Source organism: Euprymna scolopes, chromosome 32 (genome assembly GCF_053919585.1).
Source record: "Euprymna scolopes isolate OS-2025 chromosome 32, ASM5391958v1, whole genome shotgun sequence".
Taxonomy (NCBI): domain Eukaryota; kingdom Metazoa; phylum Mollusca; class Cephalopoda; order Sepiida; family Sepiolidae; genus Euprymna; species Euprymna scolopes.
The window spans coordinates 37,922,773-37,945,485 of NC_136513.1; the positions used below are offsets into that span (position 1 = coordinate 37,922,773).

At 30.3% G+C, this 22,713-nt stretch overlaps 1 long non-coding RNA gene and 1 pseudogene across 2 annotated transcripts in view; both read right to left on the bottom strand.

The window, feature by feature from the left end:
- Positions 1-1,700: 1,700 nt before the first annotated feature.
- LOC145256711 (5S ribosomal RNA) lies at positions 1,701-1,819 on the bottom strand (annotated as a pseudogene).
- Positions 1,820-6,105: 4,286 nt separating this feature from the next.
- Positions 6,106-22,713, bottom strand: part of LOC145256267 (uncharacterized) — a 43,673-nt gene continuing 27,065 nt past the window's right edge. For both annotated transcript variants that reach the window (XR_013863949.1, XR_013863948.1), the window contains 3 exons: positions 20,411-20,494; positions 7,535-7,588; positions 6,106-6,237 (listed from right to left, as the gene is read on the bottom strand). This is a non-coding gene — a long non-coding RNA (uncharacterized LOC145256267). The remainder of the gene's footprint in view (positions 6,238-7,534; positions 7,589-20,410; positions 20,495-22,713) is intronic.

The window sequence follows — 22,713 nt, forward strand, 5'->3', positions numbered from 1 at the left end:
AGATATTTGCCGGTGACGTTCTTTCATAGTGCTAGGGGAGATCTGGAGTATATTTTCTAGAATTTGTGAAATATGAGAATTTTTTTAATCAATCGATATTCTTTCATTTTGTTTTCCTTTTATTTTAACTCTTAGTCTGGTTTAAAAGGGGACATAATTCTGTCAATACGAATTAGAGTTACAACCCTTGATCAGTACTTATATTGATTGCGATATTTCAATTCTGTATTGCGTCTTATTTAAGAGAAGATGATTCTTGTAACATGTTTTTACCTCCCTTGAACATCTGTATTACTCTGGTTCTTTCTGTTAGAAAATTACGGTTAATTTGTAGCTGAACGCATTTAAACGAAGTTAAAAAAAAAAAAAAAAGATGTAGAAAAGTTTCACTAATTCTACTAAATAGCTAGGTGTATCAGAATTTTTGTAGGAATTTTTGACACCCCTAACACGAAACTGCGAATAAAATATTTAAAAAAAAAACTCGTAATTCTCTTTTAAAAGTGGGATGTTTATTTTCTTTATGGATTATACTTCCAAAATAAACTATTAAAGTTGGATAAAAAGTAATAGAAATATTAATTTTTTATTTTTTTAAAAACAGTTATGGAATTAATTGATTTTACGAGTTCAGTATTTTTCAATTTTTAAACTTTAAAAATCTATCAAAGTTTTTTCTATTGATTCTATTTTTACGATATTTTCAGGATCAATGTGAAATTTTATGCTCTTTCCAATAAACTGAATATAATATTTTAGACAAACTTTTTTTTTAAATTCACGCCTCCGCCCATTTTCAAATGTCTATTTAAAAGTAAATAATTAATTTACTCACCAAAGTTTTATATATCACAAATTAAAATAAAAGATCAATAAATAATATATTCAAATTTAAAAACAAAAAAAGTAGTGTTTTTTTAGAAATTTACGTGTAAAGTCCGAAGTTTAAAACCTTTTTTGTTAACAAATCACGTTGTTTTGTTTTTGTTTTTGTTTTTTTAATGAAACCTTGGTCCTTGCTCCTTTAATTGAAAAAAAAATTAGGGCTTGAATTACATTTTTCGAGTAGTTATAAGCTTGGAAAGACAGGGTGTCAAATTAATTCACGCCTCCAATTTTGTAAATGTCTATTAAAAAGTAAATAATTAATTTACTCACCAAAGTGTTATATATCACAAATTGAAGATAGAACATCAATAAATAATATCTTCAAATTTAAAACAAAAAGTAGTGTTTTTTTATAAATTTACCTGTAAAGTCCGGAGTTTAAAAGCTTTTTTTTTTTAAAACACGTTGTTTGTTTTTATTTTTGTTTTTGCTTTTTTTTTTTTAATGAAACCTTGGTCCTTGCTCCTTTAATTGAAAAAAGAATTAAGGCTAGAATTACATTTTTCGAGGAGTTATAAGTTTGGAAAGACAGGGGTGGAATTATTCAATATTTTTCACGAAATTTCTGACACACCTACCAAATATCCTAAAAAACTACAACTAACTCTGAGTAAGAATATGTGTCTGCCGGCACTAACCCTATTCGGGTTTAACTGTCTACCTCAAAACGAGGAAGTTTTATGGGATTATGAAATTCAAAAGCGGTCTCCAGTCGCATTTATTTTCCAAAAATAACCTCTCGAAGCTTCTGAGTAAATTAAGATGCTGACGTTAGGTTTTGCGACTCTTGCAGGGCGATGTCGACGTCTTCCTACATACAGCGCCTGGAATTCCCAAATTGGTCACCCATTTTAGTAATAACTAGGCTCAACGTTGCTTAACTTCGGTGATCTGACGGGAACTGGCGTGTCAACGTGATTATGCCGTATGAGTAAGAATAGACACTACATCATCTTTTTAGAAAAAATAAAAATGTTTAAACCAGAATCTGGTTATGTTTAAGATTTTATTAAAACCAAATTATAGTTTTATGTATTTCAAACGCTGTCTAATTGAAAAATGTGTAACCATTAACGTTAAACTGATTTCTACTTTACTGAAGAAAACTTCCGATTTATATTAAATATTCTCTCTTATACGAATGATCTACTAAGTTCGTCAGCGCAATAAATGAATAAATAAACAAACAAATAAATAAATAAATAAATGAATAAACAAAAATAAATAAATAAACAAACAAATAAATAAATGAATAAATGAAAAATAAATAAATAAATGAATGAATAAATAAATAAATAAATAAATGAATAAATAAATAAATGAATAAATAAAAAAATAAATAAACAAAAAATAAATAAATGAATAAATAAAAAATAAACAAATAAATGAATGAATAAATAAATAAAACCTAAATAAATGAATGAATAAATAAATAAATAAAAAACAAAAAATAAACACAAGGATGTAGGTAGCCGTGAATAATACGCTTATCGACCAAGAGATGTGAACATGTATTCAAGTTAAAAATTCTAAGTTCAAAACACAAGGTTTAAACTTATCGACCAAGAGATGTGAACATGTACTCAAGTTTAACTTCTTAGTTAAAAAAAAAAAGAGGATGTAGGTAGCCGTGAAGTATAAGTTCACCAACCAAGAGATCTAAACGTGTATTCAAGTGGATACTTCTAAGTTTAAAACACACGAATGTAGGTAGCCGCGAAGAATACGTTTATCGACCAAGAGATGTGAACTGGCACTCAAGTTGAAAATTCAAAGTTCAAAACTCAAGGATATAGGTAGCCGTGGATAATACGCTTATCGACCAAGAGATGTGAACATGTATTCAAGTTGAAAATACTAAGTTTAAAACACGAGGATGTAGGTAGCCGTGAAGAATGTGTTTATAAACTAAGAGATGTGAACGTGTATTCAAGTTGAAAATTCTTAGTTCAAAACATGAGGATGTAGGTAGCCGTGAAGAATAAGTTTATCAACTAAAATATGCTAACATGTATTCAAGTTGAAATTCTTAGTTCAGAACACAAGGATGTAGGTAGCCGTGAATAAAAGGCTTATAGACCAAGAGATGTGAACGTGTATAAAACTTGAAATTCTTAGTTCAGAACATGAGGATGTAGGTAGCCGTGAAGAATGAGTTCATCAACCAAGAGATGTGAACTTTTATTCAAGTTGCAATTTCTAAGTTCAAAACATAAGGGATGTTGGTAGCAGTGATTATCACCCAAAAGATTTAAATATGTATTCAACTTGAAATTTCTAACTTTAAATTACAAGAGATGTTGCATTGAATTCTTAGGCAGTAAATGCACAGCATTAGATTTGTGGAATTCATCCTTATAAATTCATTTAAAATCCTAAAAACCAACTTACAAAATATTTTGGTGTGAACTGTCACAGTATAACAGCTCTTAAGAAGAGGGACACATCACACTTGCATTTATCAGGGACTCTCAAGAGACACAGGCGAACAAATTAACCTGGTGTGTGTAGTCACTTTGACGAAAAATACGTACGTATGTATGTGTGTGTGTGTGTGTGTGTGTGTGCATATTTATCCATATTGATATGTATATAATCAGAGAGATAAAGAGAGGGGCAAGGGGATAAACAATTAACTTGAGAGATAAAATCAGAGTGATAATGACAGAGAGGGGAGATAATTAAATTTCTACAGAAATTTAATATCTATTATTTGAATTACATGCTAGTAAGAAATATTGCATGTTTTTAGGAGTAATGTCTTCATAAACTCCATTTAAGCACACTTAGTATATCAGGGATACAAGCATTGTTTTAGCTGGTTAATTTTACATAAAAATACACTTTTAGATTTTATGTAGATTCTTTTCTATAGGGAATATACAAAGGGATGATCACACATGACATCTACACATATACATATATTTAATAAAAGTTATGAGATATATCTGAATTACTCCTAAAAACGACAATATTAAGTTTATCACTTAGCTTTGAAATTTATCCAGGCGGTATGCCTACCCACATTTAATTGAACACCAGAAAAACATAATCCACTGTTTGGTCGATTATTTTTTATTTCTTTATACACATTTGTAATTATGTCTTACTTTATAGAGTTTTTATTTCTAATCTGTTGTTTTTTTTTTTTAATTACATTTTCACCCCAAACAAGGCACATTGCCACTTTGGTGTAGGGGGCTACTATCAGGGGAAACATCTACTGGGGTACTATGTAGGGATTAGGGCAGCTAGATGTTGGTTCACGTTGCACTTGAACTTATGCATGTCAGTACAGTTGGGGAAGCAGTTACCTGGAATGGAATTCCAAAGTCTAGCAGTTCTGGGGAAGAAACTACTGGAGTAGAAAGATCTTTTACATCTAGGGATCTCTACAGTGTGGGGGTGGGATTTTGCAGCTTGTCGGGTCTGTCGAGGGTGTTCACGTCGTGGGGGCACAAGTGGTTGCAGTTCTTCAGAGCATTCACCATTATAATACTTGTAGAACAGGCAGAGGGATGCAACGTTTCGACGATGGGACAGAGGCTGAAGTTTAGATGCCAGTTTAGGGCCTATCAGATGTGCACAATACTAATGCCATGTTGGGGGAGGGGTTAACATTAATCAATGTTTGTGATTTTGCTTAAAATGTTTTAAATATTTTTTAGTTTACAGAGTCATTCAATTACTAAGTCTGACACTGTAATTGCTCTGGAAAGCGTTGCATTGGGAAGTATTTTTTGAAGTGTGGGGGAATTTCAGTAGGGGAAGTAACTACTGAATTCAGATTCCAAAAGAACAAAGTTGTATTTTATTGCTTTTTGCATTCTTTTATCAATTTCTTACAGATGTTTTTTGTGTTATCAAAATGAAGATATATACAGTATGTTTTTGCATTTTTTTTTTTTCAATACTTCACCTTTTTTTTTATGAAATCCTGAGAGTGGACCAAGAAGGACGAGTTTTATTCAGCAGAGTTTTGTTAAATGCAAAAATAAAACAGGGTATCATTGGTTGGCCTCAATGGATCTGTCCAAAGTAAAATGTGTCCAAGTTATTGCCCTACAGATTGAAACACAAAAAGACAAATATACAATCAGGATAAAGTGATACACATACTCTAAATCTACTACAGAACTCTACTTATGTATTGAGCAGTCACAGAGTTGCTGAACTTACTATGTCGCTTTACTTAAGAACTGAGCACTGTTAAAGTAAATTTGTAAAACAGAATTGCCAAATATGTTTTAAAACTTTTTTTTACAGAGCTTTACTTTTAATTGAGCACTCTCAAAGACAATTTGTCTAGCATAATTTCGAAATATATTTTGAAAAGTTGCTATAGAGGCCTAAAATATATACACATAAATAGGAAACGTGTTTTGACTAATTGCCATATATATTTTGAAATCTTACTATATATATCAATACTTATGTATTGGTATTTATGTTTTCAAAATATATTGCAGAGTTATACATGTATAGCTGAATTGCCATATATGTTTCCTAAATTTGATGTTTTGGTCTACTAATGTATTGAGCAATGACAAAGTATATTTTTGTATCTGCATTGCCATATATATATATATATATATATATATATATTTGTTTTTTCAGAATTTAAACATAACCACTAAACTTATATATTGCTCTATGCTTAAATATCGAGCTTCTCCTTTTTGGCTAGGATCGCCCTGGAAGTATTACTTCAAGTAATATTTATTAGGATCTTTTATCTGATTTCTAATCAGTGTCTTATCTCGATTATATATATATATATATATATATATATATATATATATATATATATATATGTGTGTGTGTGTGTGCGTGCGTGCGTGCGTGTATGTGTGTGTTCTCCATACATTATATTTAGCTCTACTAATGGATTGAGGCCTGTCCAAGTAAATTTATGTATCTGAAATGCCATATCTTGTATCCAAATGTTCGACTTAGGTCTACTAATGTATTGAGAAGTCTTACACATCATTTGTCTAGCATAAATCCAAAACTTACTATAGAGCTTTACACGTATATTAAGCAATTACAAAATAAATTTGTTTAGCATGCGTGCCAAGATATGTTCACCAAACTTACTACAGAGCTCTACAATTGTATTGAGCACTCTCAATTTAAATTGAAATATTTTTCGTGTCTACTCACGGTTATTTTTAAGGAAAAGTAAATAAAACAATAAAATACATAAAACAGAAGAAATGACAAAGTAATTTTAATCTGTTTTTATTCGATCGAATAGGCTTTATTTAGTATATATCTTTCTTCATCAACAAAGGCAATCTGTGTTCTTTGTTTTTAACCATTTTGACGTTCTTTCGTACATTCGTATTCCTGAAATAATAATAATAATAATAATAATAACAACTAAAAACTTTGCAAAGAGAATGTAAGAGATTGGAATTAGAGGGACTGAGGAGAGAAAGCACTATCCAGACCTCCGCTGGATCAGTACAAAACAAGACAACTAATAGGTGTAGAGAAATGCGTAAATTAAGAAAATAAGTTGAAGGTTTACATCTCCAACTGTAAAAGAAAATGTTATCAAGGGTGTGTTAGAATTTGAGATCGATTTTGAATGCAGAGATCAATTTTAATTTAGAGATCGATTTTGAATGCAGGGATCAATTTTAATGTAGAGATCGATTTTTGAATATAGAGATCAATTTTAATGTAGAGATCGATTTTAAATGCAGAAATCAATTTTAATGTAGAGATCGATTTTAAATTTAGAGATCAATTTTAATATAGTGATCGATTTTGAAATTAGAGATTAATTTTAATGAAAGATCGATTTTGAATGTAGAGATCACATTTAATGTAGATACCTATTTTGAATGCAGTGATCAATTTTAATATAGAGATCGATTTTGAATTTAGAGATCAGTTTTAATGTAGTGATCGATTGATCGATTTTGAAATTAGAGATCACTTTTAATGTAGAGATTTTGAATGTAGAGATCAATTTTAATGTAGAGATATGTTTTGAATGTACAGATCCATTTTAATGTAGAGGTCGATTTTGAATGTAGAAATCGATTTTGAATGCAGAGATCAATTTTAATGGAAAGGTCGATTTTAGATGTAGAGATCAATTTTAATGTAGAGATGGATTTTTAATGTAGAGGTCACCTTTAATGTATGACCGATTTTGAATGCAGGGATCAATTTTAATGTCGAGATCGATTTTGAATTTAGAGATCAAATTTAATGATGAGATCAATTTTGAATGCAGAGATCAATTTTAAATTAAAGATCAATTTTAATGTAAAGTTCGAATATTTTTGGCGATTTTAATGTTAGACATCAATTTGATGTTGAGATTAATTTTAATATATAAATCGATTCCAATGTTATGATCGATTATAATGTAATGATCGATTTTAATGTAATGATCGATTTAATGTTGTCGATTTTAATGCAGTGATTAATTTTAGTAGAGTAATCGATTTTAATTTAGAGGTCGATATTAAATATAGAGCTTGATTTTATTGTAGAAATCGATTTTAATGTAGAAATCGACTTTAATGTAGAGATCGATTTTGAATGTAGAAATGGATTTTAATGTAGAGATAAATTTTAATGCGGAGTTCGATTTTCAGAATATAAATATGAATATTTAAAATGTCACCTTTTAGCACGGCACTCGGCTCGCGTCCGTTTTACTAAAACAGATTTGATCTACCTGAAAATAGAAAATACAACCAATGACAAGGAGAGAAATGCAATTTACTAAATTTTCATCACAAAAATTCATTTAATATTTATTAATTCATAAAAATTAATGATTTCAAAATAAATGCTAATCAATATTAATAATATATTACTTAATAAGTTTTGACTCTTAAATATAGCAAAGTAAACCAACACACATGCCATGTCATATACTCATACATATATTACTTACACATGCACATTTACACTATGAACAGATTGATTTACAAATTTCTAAGTTTTATGGCGAACTCAACTTTCTTCACACATTTGCATAAATGACTAAAACTTATATTCTTGTTTCAGGTTATAAAATTTCGTTTTCTCCATTTTTCGTTTTCAAAACTGGGTTTATGTTTTAGGTGGCACTTGCTACCTAGTGATTCGTCTATTCGTTTTTTTTTTTTTACATTTTCACCCCAAACAAAGCACATTGCCACTTTGCTGTAGGGGGTTACTATCAGGGACACAAGAATCCAGGGTACTGTGTAAGAAGATGTCGGTTCATGTTGAACTTGAACTTCTGCATGTCAGTATAGTCGGGGAAGCAGGGACCCGGAAAGGAATTCCAAAGTTTAGCTATACTGGGGAAGAAACTACTGGATTAGAAGGTTCTCTTGCATCTAGGGATCCCTACTGTGAAGGGGTGGGATTTAGCTGCCTGTCGGGGTTGTCGGGGGTATTTACGTCGAGGGGGCACAAGTGCTTGCAGTTCGTCAGAGCATTCACTGTTAAAGTACTTGTAGAACAGGCAGAGGGATGCATCATTTCGTCGATGTGACAGAGGCTGAAGTTTAACATTTCACTTCTCTTTGTCATGTTATATATATATATATATATATATACTAGCTGTACCCTGCCACGCGTTGCTGTGACTCAATTCGTGTAATGGAAAATTCTAATAAAAAGAGGAAATGCATGTTTCTTATATTCTTAGTACAACAATCCACTCCAAAAAGTTAAAAAGAAAAAAAGGCGAAAATGAAAAAAATATGGTACTCTTGCAGAATTGGATCCAAATCCTCGGGAGTTACCATCAATCATGGCTTGGGCTCGACCAACATTCAGTGGATTAAGCCGAAAGTTGCTAAACCATTGAAACGCTAAATAGTTTTCTTTTTTATTGTATTAAAAAATGTGAGTTTTTAATTAATATTTGGGTAAGGGGGGATGTTACTATACACAGATTCGAAAAAGTTGTTCAAAAACGAATAAATGAAAGCAAAGGTAAGGTAAATTATGTTTCTATCTAACTGGATAATTTTTTAGTGTTTTTATTCAATGTAAAATGTTTAATCGGCTTAAAAAACACAGTGTTTATCTATGTATTTGAAAAAGACGAATGGTCGCGGACTATGTTGAATACGTTAAGTTTGGGAAAATAAGTTAAAAACTATACAAAACAATGTCAGACACTTACTGATTATATGTTATTGCGACATAGGCTGACATATTCGGTGGGTTTCTTATAGTATTTTGTATAGTTTTTGTTATATCGTAGATTATATGAATAACAAGTCATTACTGGGGTTGTACAGAAAGGGTTTATTTAGGTAAAAAGGTACACACATTTCTAAGCGTCCATTGACAGCTTAGTACTAAATTCTGTCTCCCACGTGAGGAGAGTTTGCTTGTCTTTTTATAGACGTAACAGTCCATTCATTTCAGGGGTGTTGGATCAGTCCATTATATCACCTTCCTCCCAAGCTAAATTCTTCCCTAGAATTTCGCTTCACCATTTTTTTCTTTTTTGACTTTGTCCAAAAACTTCAGTTCTTTTTCTTTTTCTTTCACTTCTTAAAATTTGCGTTTGCGAATTTCTTGATTTTGGAGAGTGACTTGTATTTTCAGTTACTGGTGCTTCCTTTTTTGGAGGCTCTATGTGAAAAATGTCATACAGTACTTCCATCGGTATTTCATTGTTTTTAACTATTTCAATATATCGGGGTCTGAGTTGGTTTATATGTTTTTTGTGGGAAAATGTCTGACCTTTTATAATGTAGACCATTCTTCCAATTCTTTTTGAGATTATGCCTTCTTCCCAAAAACTCTTCCCTGCCCGATAATTGTTGAAAAAAACTTTATTCCCGTCCTTATATATCTTGTATCGTACATTATCTTTTACACTTTTTTTAAACTTTTTTACTCGGAATTAACCGGTCGAACACAGAGCGCACTTTTCTGGCAAACATTATTTCCGCTGGGGATAAATTTGCATTTGTATTCGGATTAGGCGTTATCCTGTACACTGCTAAAAATTTCTGAAGACTTTTTTCTTCAGTGTCGATGTTATCGTTCTTTTTTAACGCTCGTTTAAAAGTATCGACAAATCTTTCAGCTTGTCCGTTAGATCGAGGGCTAAAATTTGGTGTTGTGATATGCTCTATGGCCAGTGACTCACAGTAGATCTTAAATTCTTGACCTTTGAACATGGTGCCATTATCACTAACAATTGTTTTTGGTACGCCAAAACGCCCAAATACCTCGTCCAACGCCTTTATTGTGTTTGCCGCTGTAGGATGTTTGAATTTAAAAATTTCTGGCCATTTCGACATGTTATCTACTATTACCAGGTAATAATATCCTTTTAGAGGTCCTGTGTAATCTATATGGATCCGCGTCCATGGTATATCTGTTTTAGGCCAAGGTTGCGTCTTAGTGGGCGGCGCTTTTGCTGCTAGTTGGCAACCCTTACATAATTTTATCATTTTTTCTATGTCCTGATCCATTCCAGGCCAGTACGTATATGCTCTCATTAGTGCTTTCATTCTGGAGATTCCAGGATGTCCCATGTGGAATTCTTTTAAAATTCTCTTCTGTAATACTTGAGGTACTACCACTCTATCTGCGTACATTAGAGTTTCATCGCACTTTGAAAATGGAAAAACTGTTAATCCTTTCCTCTTCTTTTCTTTTTGTCCCACTTGTTTTTTTATCTTGTTAATGTATTCATCTGTTCTTGCTGCTTTCTTTATTTCCTCAAGTGTTACCGGAAGTTCCCTAACAGTATTTATTAATATATCTGTTAGTTCATTTTCTTCTTTTAGTGCAGCTATAACAGTTTTTTCAAGTAATTCACTTTTATTTGGGATTAACCTGGACAAACCATCTGCATGTGCAATTTTGCTGGGTGCTAGGTGTTTCATTTTAAAATTGTAGTTTAACAGAATCATGCTCCATCTTTGTAACCTATTAGCCGTATGAGTAGGAACTCCTTTTTTGGAACCAAAAATCGATAACAAAAGTTTGTGGTCCGTTTCCAAGATAAAAAATCTTCCATGGATGAACCTATGAAATTTCCTCATGGCGTATACAATTGCCAGACCTTTTTCTATCTGACTATAATTTTTTTCTGCGGGTAGCAAAACCCTTGAGGCATGAATAATTGGTTTAGTCGATCCATTTTTGAGTGTGTAGTAGCACAGCACCTAAACCGTATCCGCTCGCATCTGCTGCTACAATTAATTCTTTTTTCGGATCGTAGTGAGCTAGTGCTAAATCCGATAACAGACATTTTTTAAGCTTTAGGAATGCTTCATCACATTCTTTTGTCCAGAGACATTTTTTATTCTTTTTCAATAATTCGTTTAAAGGTGCTCTTAGTTCATGCATATCTGGAATATAAGAATTATAATAATTAGCTAGTCCCAAAAATGACTGTAGCTGCACTATATTTTCTGGTCTAGGCATGTTTTTGATTGCTTCACTCCTATTAGGATTAGGTTTTCTACCATTTCGATCAATCACTTGTCCCAAATATTCAATTTTGTCCATCCCAAAATTACATTTTTCGAGAGCCACTTTCAATCCATAGTTTGATATTCTCTCGAATACTTTGCCAATGTGGATTTTATGCTCTTCCACATTTTTACTTCTTATAAGGATGTCATCTAGATAAGCCATAGCAAAATCCAAACCTGCTAGCATTGTATCCATAATTTGCTGGAACAAATTTGGGGCTACTTTTAAACCAAAAGGCAAACGTTTTAGTGAAAATAGTCCTTTATGGGTATTTAATGTCAGGTACTTAGCACAATCTTCCTGGACTTTTACTTGCCAATACGCTTCAGACAAATAAATTTTTGTAAAAATTTTTCCTCCGCTTAACTTCGAAAAAATTTCCTCTGGGGTAGGAAGCGGGTAGTTATGCTCCTTGAGACAATCATTTAGACCTGTCGAAAAGTCCGCGCATACCCTGATTTTATTATTTTTCTTCTTAACGTAAACCGTGGGTGAAGCCCATTCAGAGTAGTCCACTTTTTCTATTACTCCAATATCTTGAAGTCTCTTTAATTCTTTCTCTATAGTTTCTAATGCTGAATATGGAACCTTTCTTTTGGGTTTGAAAACTGGTTTAGCTTCGTCCTTTAGTTCAAATTTCACCTCCGTTTTCGTGCAGCAACCCAAACCTTCAGAGAATACCTCTTTAAAGTCTTTTTTTAATTCGTCAATAAACTTTCCTGGTAGTTTGGAATTTTCTAAACCCGCCAGACTTACTTTATTTCAAAATGAGCTTATGGGGTTTCCCCATAAATTAAAAAGAATCATTAAGTCTATACCGAACAAATTAGAATTTTTCCCCGGTACGACATAACTTGGTTTTCACAGCATTCTCCTTTAGAGACACATTGGTAAAAAATTAACCCTTAAATTTTAGTTTATTTCCAGACACACTTCTGACAATTTTTTTTGTATTTTGTAACTTTGGAAACCCAATTTTCTTCCAAGTTACTTCGTCAATTATACTTATGTCGCTTCCCGTATCTAGAAGACAGTTCACATTACAGCCATTAATTTTAATTTCAATATATTTTCTTTTATCACACCTAGACTCATTTTTAGAACCAATGGTCTTTATTTCTGCTTTTCGGTATTTTCCTTTCCTGCATACCGTTGATTTATGGCCTTTTATTACATTTGTTACATATTTTGTATTTAAAGTAACAATCTTTAGTGAAGTGGTTTTTTCCCCCACATGTCTTACAGGATTTTTCGTGTGCACATTTCATCACCCTTTCCATTTTTTTTTCCATATTTTTTTCTTCAAAATTTTTTCCTTCGATGCTTGTATTGCCCTGCTTTATATTTAGCAGTTTCTGACACTCTTCCGTAACTTTTTGTCACGTTATTTCTGTGTCTTGGTTCATAATGGATAATATCCTTGAACGAATATCCTTATCTTTAGAGGCTGTTAAACCTTGCACAAAGATTAGACTTTTAAACATATCCTCTGAGGTCTTTTAATTTAAAGGATTCACAATGAGCATTCACTTTCCCTGCATAAGTAATAAAATCTTCGTCCTCCTGCTTCGTGATATTTAAACATTTATAACGTGTATAGAATAGACTATCTCGTTCACTGAAAATGTTTGACAATATTTTTTATTGTTTCACTAAAAGAAATCTCTTCAGGTTTCTTTGGCAGGATAAAATTAGTATACTTTGTATTTTCCTGAAATCCAAGTTTTTGAAGAAGAAGGATAATCTTCTCTTCGTCTGTCCAAGACTGACATCTCTTAGCAAAAATATTTTCGTATCTCCGAAAATATGCCGGAAAAGTTAACCCATTTGTCGGCTCGTATACAAATTCGGATAAAAAATTTGCTATTCCTTCAGGAGTGAAACGACAGTCTTTCTGCTGCGTTAAAATACTCTGTAGTATTTCGCTTTGCTTCAATTGTTGTTGCTGAAGTAATTCCATTTGCTTTTGTATTGCAAACAATGCCGATTGCATAGTTCTAGTGAATTCCGCTAATTGCTCCATGTTAAATTTTTTTTTTTTTTTTTTTTACAAAACCACACAATTAAACGAAAGATTAACTCAAATGTCCTATAAATTCAATGTCCTTCCGAAGAGAAAAAATACTTCCAGCCGAATAAAACTTGAAATGGACACTTCTTTTTTTTTTAAATGTTCTTTTCAAACAAATGTTCGCTTCAAAATGTCAATTTCTCTTTTTTTTAGGGCCGTAACAGACTGAAACACTTACTTTTTAAATGTTGGCTCTGTCGAAGTTTTTTTTTTTTCTTCTTCCTTCTTTGGATTTCTTTTGTTTTCTGCTCGTTAATCTTCTTGTGTGCTTTTTCCTTCGCTTTGTTTTTTTTAGTGAGTTTCGTTCGAATTCTTCGTCGCTAGTTGTTTTATCGTAGATTATATGAATAACAAGTCATTACTGGGGTTGTACAGAAAGGGTTTATTTAGGTAAAAAGGTACACACATTTCTAAGCGTCCATTGACAGCTTAGTACTAAATTCTGTCTCCCACGTGAGGAGAGTTTGCTTGTCTTTTTATAGACGTAACAGTCCATTCATTTCAGGGGTGTTGGATCAGTCCATTATATCAGTTTTTTAGTTTTAAATCATTTTCTCAAACTTAACATCATCAACAGTGTCCATTACCGTTTGTATTTTTCAAATACACCGATAAACACTGTTCTTCGAGCCGACTAAACGTTATAGTAAATAAAACGGGGTTGTATTACTAAATACAGAAACGAAAAAGTTGTTGAAAAATAAATATAACAAATAAATGTTATCAAAGGCAAGATAAGTTACTTTTCTACCAAACTGGATAAGATTTTAGTGTTTTTATTTAGTGTAAAATGTTTAATCGGTTTGAAAAAATGTAGTGTTTATCACTATATTTAAAAAATACAGATGGCGGCAGACTGTTGAACACATTAACTGTGGGAAAATGAGTTAAAACTAAAAAACTATAAAAATACTGTCAGGAACTCACTCAATATATGTTACTGTGACATAGGCAGACATGTATTCAGTGGTTTTTAACAGTATTTTGTATAGTTTTTTAGTTTTAACTCGTTTTCCCAAACCTAATGTGTTAACACAGTCTGCCGCCATTTGTAATTTTTAACTATAACAGTAAACGCTGTGTTTTTTGAGCCGAATAAAAATTTTGCATTAAAAAAACAAAAAAAATTATCCATTTCGGTAATAAAGTAACATATGTTGCCTTTGATAATATTTGTTATACATTTATTTTTTGACAGCTTTTTCGAATCTATATGTACAGTAGTACAAACCCAATAAAAACACTAAAAATTATCCAATTAGGTAGAAAAGTAACTTATCTTGCCTTTGAAAATATTTACTTGTTATATATTTGTTTTTGTTGACAACTTCTTCAAGTCTTTGTGCAAGTACAAACCCAAAGGTGTATTTTTCTGGCCAGTTTTATTTTTGCTACCGCGCTTAAATTAAAATTTCACAATATCTTTTTTTTGGGGGAGGGTATTTTTTTTTACATTAGGTCCACCTCCACAATTTTCGACTATGCTGAATAAGAAAATCTCATTAAAAATTTGCAGAGGCCATTAGTTTTCGAGATATAAAGACCTGTACTATGCACTATAATTCACTGACAGCCATGAATAAACACTCCCAACCACCCCATATTAAGAACGACTTTCGGAATAAACAACACCCATGCCTAACCACATGTTTTAACCTTTTACCTGTCTTTCGTCTTTTAAAAACGGCTTTTGAAATAAATGCCACCATTCTCCCATGTTAAGAACGGCTTTCAGAATAAACACCCCCAATCTACCCATGTTAAAAATTGTGGAGGTGGACCTAATGTAAAAATTTACCTTTTGTTTTTTTAATAAATTGTTAGTTGAAAGCACAGAATAGTGACAAAACATCATCCCCTCCCCTTGGTAAGAATAGCAAAAAAAAAAATGGTTTTCTTGGTAGAAACCTTTCTGTATTTCACCTAACAATTTCTGGTGCTAATGAACTTACTAATCCGCGCTATTTTTTAAATCGAATTTCCAAGTTTTATGATATGTTTTTTTATTCAATTGTAAGGTTAAAGTACAGAATAGATACAAAACACCCTCCCCTCCCCATGTTAAGAATGGCTTTTTAAATAATAACGTTATTATTTCAACACGGATCACTCTCTACAGGAGTACCTAATTCTTTTTCAGCCATTCTTACCATAGAGAGGGGATGGTGTTTTGTAACTATTCTGTGCTTTTTTAACTAACAATTTATCATTAAAAAAGGATATTGTGAAATTATAAAAAAATAAAAAGATATTGTGAAAGTTGAATTTAACTCGAAAAAAAAAAACAATGTGAACGGCGCGTTCAACATTGTAGCCGGAACTTATTTGGCAATAAGGTCACGTGAGTTGATTAATAGGTGCTAATGCACTTACTGATCCGCGCTATTTTTTTAAATCGTATTTCCAAGCTTAATTAAATTTTTGTGTTTTTTTGGTATTTTTTTTAGATTAGGTCCACCTCCACAATTTTCTTTTAAATGACGACTTTTTAAGGTTTCCGACTATGCTGAATACAGAAATCGCATTGAAATTTTGCAGAAATAAGTAGTTATCGAGATATAGATAGTTGTTTTATGCATTGTATTCTTTGGCGGCCATCTTTGTTATGCGCGTAGATTTGTTTATGACGCGTGCAAAGTCCAGAATAGTTACAAAACACCCTCTTCTCGCAATGTTAAGAATAGCTTTTTAAATAATAACTTTATTATTTTAGCACGGATCAATAAGTGCACGAGTACCCAATTTCTTTAATAAAGAAAAAGCATTCATATTTTCTTACGAAAAAACAACTTCTGTAAAAAAAAGAAAAAACGTGTACTTTCAATTTTTGTTAAAAAAGGTTTTCTTGAAAAGAAAACAAAAAAAATACGGTAAAAAAAGCAAAGAACAAAACATTAATCGGTATTCATGCAGAGAGTGATCCGTGCTGAAATAATAACGTTATTATTTAAAAAGCCATTCTTAACATGGGGAGGGGGTTTTGTACCTATTCTGTACTTTAACCTTATAATTGAATAAAAAACATATCATAAAACTTTAATTAAACGTAGAAATGCGATTTAAAAAATAGCGCAGATCACTCTCTGCATTAGCACCGAAAGTACAGATTAGTTAGAAAACATCCTCCATCCCCATGGTAAGAATGGCTTTCTAAATAATGTTAATGATTCAGTACTGTTCCTTGTCTGCTTAAGTTTAACTTTTGTTTATTAAATTGTAAGGTGAAAGTCCAGAATAGTTACAAAACACCCGTATCCCCATGTTAAGAATGGCTTTCTAAATAATAACGTCATTATTTCAGTGGGGTAGCTTCTCTGCATAAGTACCATGTTTTGTTTTTAAATTGTTAGGTGAAAGGACAGAATAGTTACAAAATACCATCCCATGTTAAGAATGTCTTTCTAAATAACATTATTTCAGCACGGTATTTTCTATGCATACGTACTATCTATTTTTGTTTATTAAATTGTTAGGTGAAAGTCTAGAATAGATGCAAAACTCCCTCCCCATGTTAAGAATAGCTTTCTAAATAACGGTATTATTTCAGCACGGTACCTTCTCTGCATAAGTACTATCTTTTGTTTATTAAATTGTTAGGTGAAAATATAAAATAATTACAGAACACTCTCCCTTTCCCATGTTAAGACAGCCTTTCTTAATAGCGTTATTTCAGCACGGTACCTTTTCTGCATAAGTACCATCTTTTGTTTATTAAATTGTTAGGTGAAAGTATAGAATAGTAACAAAACGTCCTCCCCATGTTAAGAATGGCTTTCTAAATAACGTTATTATTCTATTATTATGGTACTTTCTCTGCATAAGTACCATGTTTTGTTTATTAAATTGTTAGGTGAAAGTACAGTACTCATGCAGAGAGTGATCCGTGTTGAAATAATAAAGTTATTATTTAAAAAGCCATTCTTAACATAGGGAGGGGAGGGTGTTTTGTACCTAATCTGTATTTTAACCTTTCAATTGAAAAAAAACATATAATAAAACTTTAATTAAACCTGGAAATCCGATTTAAAAAATAGATCGGACCACTCTTTGCATTAGCACCAAATATTATTTAAGCAAGTTACCAATCCGTAAAAAACCTGTACTTTTACCAACCAATCTTATATCGAAAAAAAAACTCAAAAAGCAAGCGACAAACTTTTTTTTTGCCTGATATAATAAAGAAAAAATGTTTAAATTAAAAAATTTGGAAGATAAACAAATGAATTATGTTGTTTTTTTTTTTTTACTTATCGAGTAAACAGAAAATGAAATCTACTTCGTTTCGTCAATTTGTGGCTGTGAAATGAATCGAACCGGAAGTTCAGTTTTATCAACAAAACAGGTTCGCACTAACGGTTACGAAAATATATTTATTTTATTTAATATTTTAATAATTCGCGACGTAAATTTATTTTAATAACATAAAAACATCCATCGACGCTAAAGATGGGTTGTCTGAAAATTTCAAATAAATTGGTAACGTAGAAATATGGTTTTATTCACTTATAACGTACCAAGAATTACATTTGTATATATATATATATATATATATATATATATATATATATATATATATATATATATATATAATTGTGATAAAACAATAACCTTTAAATGCATTTTATAACATTTAATATCCAATTAGATTATTATTTTAAAATATTTAAATTATTTCAGTGCAGCTGATGGTGCAAATTTAGCAGGATTTTTGTTAGAAATCAATATTGTATTCGTCACTTTACTTTTGTATGCAATAAAAGTAAGTTAAACATCTTACATGTCATGAGAAATTTGGTTATAGATGGACGGTCAGTTTCACTTTTGATTTTGCAAAACCTAGTGACATTTTTTGGTACTACTTTTATACCTTCTGCTTGCAAAAAATTATTTGCTTACGTGTTAGCTGATGGCTATTTAGGAGCATTATTTCCTTTCAGGAATGTGATGTAAACTTCTAGAGTACGTTCATGCACATAGCTAATAGTCTATAATTTATAATCTTTACTTTAAAGTCTTGTGTTATTTGACTCCTTGAGGCCGCGATTTAGCGATAATTAGAAAACTTTACACCAGACACAACTCTGATCAACCTTCTGCCTGTAGGGTTAGGGAAATTCCATGAATGGAAATTTCAAATATGGTAATTTCCTAATCTATATTTCAGCTATCTTAGAAGAACGAAAGGCTCATTTAACCCTACCAGACCGAGTTACCGGTATTTTTCCGACCACGTGTTTTTGTGTTGTCAGGGAGCTAAAAATAGCTACTAAATCGCGCCTTCTCATTTGACCACATCTAATAGCTAAGATACAATAGAACACAACCTGGAGCATCTTACAAAAACAAACATGTCCGAACAGTTGGGGAAGCAGAATCCCGGAAGGGAATTTCAATGTCTAACAGTTCTAGAGAAGAAACTATTGAAGTAGAAGGCTTTCTTACACCTAGGGATCTCTACTGTGTAGGGGTGGGATTTAGCTGCTTGTCAGGTTTGTCGGGGGTATTTACGTCGTGGAGATACAAGGGCTTGTAGTTCGTCAAAACAATCACCATTAAAATACTCATAGAACAGGCACAGAGACGCAACATTTCGTCGATGGGACAGAGGCTGAAGCTTAGATGTCAGTTACGGACCTATCAGATTGAGGACTCTTTTTTTTTTAACCCTGTCCAGGAATGAAAGACTAGTAGCAGATTCACCAGCCCAAATGTGACAACAATACTCCATACATGAACGAATAGGGGCTTTATAGAGGTGCAGGGTACTTTCAGGCGTAAGTAGTTTTCTAGCACGGTAGAGAGAACCTACCTTCTTCGCAGCGACCTTAGCAATGCTCTCAATGTATCTGTTCCAACTCATGTTTCCTGTGAATGTTAGGCCGAGGAGTTTAAAAGAAGTACTTTCAGTAATGTCTGTGAACATTGCTATTCGTGGTAGAGAAGGTTTCTTGTAATTATTGAAGGAAACAAGCTTAGTCTTAGCAGCATTGAATGTCACCATCCATTTTTGTCCCGATTCCACTATAGATTGGAGGTCTTCCTCAAGTGTTTCTGCCATTCCCTTAGATATGTGTTCATTTGTTTTCCCGTCATGCCTGTTATAGGGTGTGGTGTCATCAGCAAATATACCCATCTCAGAAACAATTTCATCAATCAGGTCATTTATGAATATTAGGAATAATAAAAGTCCAAGGATAGACCCCTGAGGTACTCCTGTATTTATATCATATCGTTTAGATGTACGACCGTCGAGGACAAATTGGATTTTTCTCTTATCTACTTTTTTTGCGTCTTCTCTTTTTCAGACATCTTTTTGCCGATATCTTTCCCGTTTAACGATAATTTGAATAAAAGAAAACAAAGCAGCAAAGGAAAAGGAAGCTGTACATGTTTTTATTAAATGGCTTCATCATGAGATTATTTTTATAAATTAAAATTTTGGAGAAATTATTTTATTTTTAATTTTTATTTATTTATTTAGAATAGCAGTTATTTTCTTAAGGAAATTTGTTGCAACTTCCTTTTCTTTAACTTCAGAAAGAAGACTATATAAAATAAAAGCAAATGAAATAAGAAACAAAAGTGTAATTATTTCAAAATAACTATTTTAAGACGCAAAAAGCCGGTATTATCTATTTTATTAATTTTAATAGTTTTTGCGTGAAAATACGGAACTTTTCGATTGCTATTATTTTACTTTTATTCAAATTCTTGGTAAATGCACATGATTTCGGGTGAAAAAACTTGTCTGGAAAAGAAAAAAATGCTGAAAAGTTGTTTTTATTTTTGCGTCAAAAACTATTAAAACGAATTTCGTTCTTATATCCATTTCGCAATTTAAAATTATTACGTGACGTCATCGTCAGTCGGCCATGTTGGCTAATCGGAAGAATCTCTATAATGGTTTGTTTTTGTATATTTCGCTTGTTCATAAAAACTTATTTCATGTAAATATATTTAGATAGGTAATTGTATACTTACCTGACTTATCAACTGGCAGAGTATATCATCTCGATTTGTGCATTTAATTTGTAGCGATCCATCCATAAATCTTACACCATACCTCTATATATATAAATATATATATATATATATATATATATATATATATATATATATGAGAGAGAGAGAAAAGTGACATTATATAGCATTAAGTCAGTAACTATATATTATATAATTCTTATTATAAATTAAGTCAGTATATTATGTACAGGTATTATGAAATATGTTTTTTTATATAATTCTTATTATATATAATATATATTATATAATTCTTATTATATAATATATATATATATATATATTGTTATTATGAATGAAGTCAGTATCTATATCATGTACATGTATTATTAAATATATATTCTTATATATTTCTTATTATATAATATATATATTATATAAATCTTATTATATAATATATATTATATAATTCTTATTATATAATATATATATTATATAAATTTATTATATAATATATATTATATAATTCTTATTATATAATATGTATATATATTATATATTTCTTATTATATAATATGTATATATAGTATATAATTCTTATATAATATATATATAGTATATAATTCTTATTATATAATATATATATTATATATTTCTTATTATATAATATATATTATATAATTCTTATTATATAATATATATTATATAATTCTTATTATATAATATATATTATATAAATCTTATATAATATATATATTGTATAAATCTTATTATATAATATATATATATTATATAATTCGTATTATATATGTATATATATATTATATATTTCTTATTATATAATATGTATATATATATTATGTTTCTTATTATATAATATATATATTATATATTTCTTATTATAAATTATATATATTATATAAATCTTATTATATAATATATTATATAATTCTTATTATACAATATATATTATATAATTCTTATTATATAATATGTATATATATTATATATTTCTTATTATATACTATGTATATATATTATATAATTCTTATTATATAATATCTATTATATAATTCTTATTATATAATATATATTATATAATTCTGAGTATATAATATATTATATAATTCTTATTATATAATATATATTATATAATTCTTATTATATAATATATATATATTATATAGTTCTTACTATATAATATATATATTATATAATCCTTATTATATAATATGTATATATATTATATAATTCTTATTATATAATATATATAGTATATAATTCTTATTATATAATATGTATATATATTATATAATTCTTATTATATAATATATTATATACTTCTTATTATACAATATATAGTATACAATTCTTATTATATAATATGTATATATAGTATATAATTCTTATTATATAATATATATATATATTATATAATTCTTATTATATAATATGTATATATATTATATAATTCTTATTATATAATATGTATATATATTATATAATTCTTATTATATAATATGCATACATATTATATAATTCTTATTATATACTATGTATATATATATATTATATAATTCTTATTATAAATGAAGTCAGTATATCATGTCCATGTACTATTAAGTATATTTTCTTGTCTTTTAACCTTGCTATACATTCTTAGAGCCTTAGGTATTCTTGTTTTTGATTTCAATCAATCAACAATTAATTACAATTAAAAATAATAATGCATGCAAACGTAGAAGATAATCTCTGACATACTAATACATATGAGAAATGCTAATCTGATTCTATCAACGTTAAATAACTACATCTTTGTCAGTAGAAAGAAACCATTCTTTAGCCCTCTGGTTCGCAGCGGTACCCTGGTCTCTTATTGAGATATTCTTAGAACTGTGTTGACCCCAGTCTTTAAGCTATTTATTCAGTTTTATAATAAATATTATATGTATTATATTGTATGTGTGAAGTGGAGCCTTCTTAGAGTTTCTGTGGTATTTTGTTCCCGGGGCTGACTTGCATTTGATTTTGATAATAATGAGATAATGCAGCTGATAGCCGAGCGAATGTAGACATGGTTAGTTCCTAACTAGTATTACAGACCATGTGATGTTAAATAGTTAAATGGTCGGTTCGTTTCCTTATTTCTGAGAAGAGACTAAAATAACGAGATTCTTCCATCCCCTAAAGAAGACCATTAAATAATTAAAGAATATTTGTCAGTAGAATGGAACCATTCTCTAGCCCTCTGGTTCACAGCGGTACTCTGGTCTCTTAGTTGATATGTTATTTTTTGTGTTTCGAGATGAATATAGTGCAGTAAT